Here is a 4816-nt window from a genome sequence, read left to right as displayed (position 1 = left end):
CGTTCACTGCGGTGCCCGGTAGTGGAATCACGCTACCGAGGCAGACAGGGCACACGACGAGACACGTCCAGTCTCGTTACTGCTATTTTGGACGGAGTTGAAAAAGTAAAATAGCGTGCAGCAGTTACCCCTTGAAAGATTGGAATCTACTTTCATTATAATGCCCGAATATGAGTGCCCTATCGCGTAAGGCAGCAAAAAGAAAGCGCCGCCTTTGCCCCGAGTGAGGATCGAACTCACGCCCTTCAGATTATGAGACTGACGCGCTGCCTACTGCGCTACCGAGGGTTTTCATTTCCTTTATTTCCTGTTTTGAGAAATCTACATATACTGATATGCAAGGCACGAATTCAATCTCTGAATTCAGTAAATGATGTGATGTCAAAGAAAAAGAAAGCGCTGAACATTCAAATGTAGAGCTTGGTTAAAAATGCTTGATCGTTGTTAGCTGATCAAGGATAGGCAGCCAGTGTGGTGGCTCTGTTTGGGTTTTTAAAACTTCGCGCATATAAATAATATTTTCAATGAAATAGTCTCTGGCTGGTCTTGGATTCACCTCCTGATTTCTTGCAGCCATCCTAGTCTTCCCCACGCTGTGCATACAGAGGAGCATAACCATATCACACGGCACGCCCTTTAGGTCAGACAACGGCAAGAACTTAATACCAAAAGTGGTTAACGGTAATTCCTTCTTAATTGTTCGCTGGAGAATGTTCCACAGAAATACTGAATCCCAGCATTCTAGGAATATGTGCTCTATTGTTTCAGGCTTTTGGCAAATGTTGCAGTTAACGCCCCAAAGATCGAAGAATCCTTTCTCTTGGAGCCACGGCTTGACAGGGAGCGTACCTGTGTGCAAACAAAACAAAAATGATTTAGTGGTCTCCTTCACAGGCACCTTATTCACCCTATTCAATACGTCCTTCTCGCGTCCTAAGTTATACAGAGCTCGGTACACAGGCACTGGACACGTAATATCTAGTTAGTCTTTATACAATCATTTTCGTTTTGCAGCATGCAAGTAATCTGCGGAAAAATGTACACTGAGGAGGCGATAAGCATTCACCACCTCTGACCAGAAGCCTTTATTCGCTTCCTTAGGTCCAGCATGTGACATCACAATGTAATCGGGCAACGGTTCACACAATCGCCATTGAATTACGGACCGCAAGAAACCATCTCATTGGTCTCGTAGAAAAGCAAATCGTGAAACTATCTGCTTCAGGAATAAATGAGATAGGCCCAAATCCCCTTTCCTCAAGGGATGGAACAAATTTAAACGAGTTGTGTGCTCCCATGACGTTCCGCATACATAAACAGCAAAAATTCGGTACAACTTCGGCACGCATACACTGGACATACATAGAACTTCCAGTAAGTAGAACACCTTTGCTACCAGAAACAAATTACACACAGTTGCACGTCCGAGCATAGACAGGTTGTGACCACCCCACTTCACAATCTGTGCTTTGACTCGCTCTATTTCACCAACCCAATGCGTTATTGCGTCGCGGTAGTGTTCCAATGGGACTCCTAGATATTGAGAGTGCCTCTGAATGAATTTGATGTTTTCCACATAAGCAGCCGTACTTTCCCATTCTCCGTGCCAAAAACCAATGCTTTTCTGCCAGCTTATGGCTCTACCAGTAAGGCTACAAAACATTTCCGCATCTTTCACTGCCTCAACAATGATGTCTTGATCGCCAAAAAAAATTTCTATGTCATCAGCATATGACAGGATTTTAATTTCGTGCATATGAAGTCGGAATCCATTGACCTTCTTTCTGTGCAACACCTTTAAACAGAATGGCTCTAGAAGTATGGCGAAAAGCGAGGGCGAGGCTGGGCATCCCTGACGCACACTCGACCGAACCGGTATACTAGCACTCAGCTTGTTGTTAATTATGAGCCTTGCACTGCAGTCTGCGTATGCCATTCGCACCCCTTCTTGAAGAACTTTTCCGATGTTGATGTGTTCGAGCAGAGCGAACAATATACTCTGGGCAACCTTATCGAAGGCTTTCTCGAAGTCTAACTGTACCATTGCCACGTGTCTGAGGGTTACGTCAAAGCACTCGAGAACGCTTCTCGCTGTGTGGATGTTTGTTAATATCGTTCTCCCCTTAAGACCACATGTCTTATGTGGGCCAACAACAGATGTAATAACTGACTGAAGCCTTTTGGCCAGGACCTTCATGTACACCTTATAATCAACGTTCGTGCGACTAATTGTTCGATATGCTTCCACCGACTGCAACTTGGCAGGCTCATCAGTCTTTGGTATCAGGACGATATGGCTGGAACTGAAATATGGAGGCAGTCGTTTAACTTCGTACGCTTCATTTATGATGGTGTAGAGTATTTCTGCCATTTGACGCTTGAAAAACTTGTAGAAGCTAGGCCCTAGGCCGTCGGGCCCCGGAGCCTTTGTCTTACTAAGCTCATCGATTGCTCGTTCTAACTCTTCAACACTTACAGGTCTCTCGAGCTCCGTCTTTACTTCGTCCTGCAGTACTGGCACGAGTGGGAAAATACGTGTCTTGAACTCCTCAGTTATTTCTAATTTACTGTTAAACAAATTAGAATACCTTTCTTCGAAAGCGCTTTGAATGGTTTCTTGATCATGTGAAAGAACGCCGCGATAGCAAATTTCTTTAATTTGTTTCTTTGTCGCATGTCTCTTCTCTTCTCCGAGTGCCCGCTTCGTCGGGGCTTCATCTAACCAGATGCGCTCGGCACGTGATCTTATCACCGCTGCCTCGTATCTTTCAGTCTGAATGGCTTCCAGCTTCTCTTGTGTTTCTTTGATTTCCGTTGTAAAATGCCCAGGAACTGCGCTTTCAACATCTACTAGATACTTCAGCGTACTGTTTTGTTACTTTTCTCGCTGTTTAGCCTGAAGGCTTAATACACACGCCCTTTGAATTGCTATACTTTTCACCTCGCTTTTAAATTGATCCCACGCATAGAACCAATGTTTAGGTTCTCTCGCGCGCAATTCTTTCATTTTTTCCGTTACTTCTTCCATGAATCTTTGGTCCTGTAGCAATTTTTCATTGAGCTTCCACAGCTGCAAATTAAAACGGTACTTTTTCACTTTCGAACCGATTGTGAACATCACTAAACTGTGGTCACTAAAGCTAACATGTTTAACCGTGTATTGATTACAAGTCGGTACCAGTTCCACCGACACATACGCCCTATCGAGCCTTGCATGACTCCGCCCTTGAAAATGAGTGAACATTACTTGGTTTTCACGTAGTACACACCCACATCAACAAGGTCATACTCTTGAACGGTGGATCGGATCATTTCTGCACTCTTGCCGTTCGTGAAAAAATCTTTAGGGGTGTCCCCGGGCAAATATACACAATAAAAATCACCTAATAAACAAATTCTCCTATCTCAATTTATGAAAGGGGCCATATATTCAAAAGACACTTTTCGCTAGCTTGCTTTGTTCGGGGCGTAAATACAGATAATTCTGCAGTCTACTTCATTGCAAGATAGGTCAAACATAACTAATCGGCCATTATCGAGCGCTACTACAGTCTCCTCAATAATACCGACAATGTTACGCAGAAAAATAACACATGCTCCAGACTTCCCATTAGCATGACTAACACAAACCTTGTAATTTGCTTTAAACATTTCAACCATTCTATCCACCTGTTCCTCACCTTCAATTATTGTTTCCTGAACTGCAAGAATATCAATGTCATGGTCAATTAACAGCCTCTTAACCTGAGCTTGCCGCTGTCTCGTCGACAATCCACGCACATTGAGTGTCCCTATTTTGAAGCCATGTTTAGAAAGCTGGGGGACAGAAGGACTAGATGGTGCCTAATGCAAGTTTACTGCTAACGGACTTAGAGCCCCGGACTGGACGACATCGTTAAATGGCTCCGCCACACTGGTCGAAGCCCTCGCGTCTTCCTTGTCGGCATACATCATGGAAACTGCAACCTACACGTCCACCCTCAGTTCATTCGTTCTTTACTACCAACCAGCGGGTCCCTTATGGGAAGGGCACTGCTGGCGGTGCCCTCTTGTCCGGTGGCACGTTCGGTTTGGGCTTCAGCGAAAGCCGCCGAAAGGTGATAGTCTTGGCAGGCGGTCCTTCAGCTGCACTCCGGTCTTCTCCTTTTCCAGCATTTCCAACGCTTTCTTCTCGTGGTCTTTTTGAGACAGCGGTTGAGTGGCCGCTATTCACCGCCTCTGCGCTGCCCCCGACGATTCCAGGGCTGTCGTCCATGGTCTCCTCGGTGGTTCCGAGCACAGCTTCGCCTTCTTTGCTGCTTTCTGTCGCCTGCTTCTGTGCCACCTTGTCTTCTTTGCTGGCTTCCTCCGGCTGCCCTTTGTCATGGCTCGTAGCGGCTGGCGCCTCGTCAGAGTTAGGCTGGACCTCGCCCTCCCCAGCTGTGTCCTCTGTGTCAGCTTGGTCCATTAGGTGTTCGTTTATCACGTCGCTCTTGCCAAACCCTGTCATATTCGCGTAACTTCGCACGCACTGGGTATCTTCGTGGCCGAAGCGACGACAGATCCCGCAATGTGGAACGCGGCACTCGCGCCGTATATGACCGGTGCCGTGACACCGGAGGCAGAGCGGTGCTGTGCCAGGCACCAACAAGAGTGCATGGTCCTCGCCGACACGTAGCTGATGCGGAAGATCTTCTGTGGTGAGGTCAGATTTCAAGCATAAAGACACGAGTCTTGTGTCCGACCCTTTGTCACTGCATCTGGCTACACACCATTTTTCCTTTTACATTTCGGTCACTGTTCCGAAGGGTGCCAGCGCCGCTCGCACGTCCTGATC

General features: G+C 46.5%; 1 non-coding gene across 1 annotated transcript; it reads right to left on the bottom strand.

Moving 5' to 3' along the window:
• Window positions 1-215: 215 nt before the first annotated feature.
• TRNAM-CAU (transfer RNA methionine (anticodon CAU)) lies at window positions 216-288 on the bottom strand. Its single transcript has one exon. It is a non-coding gene; the product is annotated as a tRNA-Met (tRNA).
• Window positions 289-4816: the final 4528 nt, after the last annotated feature.

Source organism: Dermacentor variabilis, chromosome 3, assembly GCF_050947875.1.
Source record: "Dermacentor variabilis isolate Ectoservices chromosome 3, ASM5094787v1, whole genome shotgun sequence".
In the NCBI taxonomy this organism is placed as follows: domain Eukaryota; kingdom Metazoa; phylum Arthropoda; class Arachnida; order Ixodida; family Ixodidae; genus Dermacentor; species Dermacentor variabilis.
The sequence above is the reverse complement of the archived record's forward strand: the minus strand, read 5'-3'. Positions and strand labels throughout refer to the sequence as shown.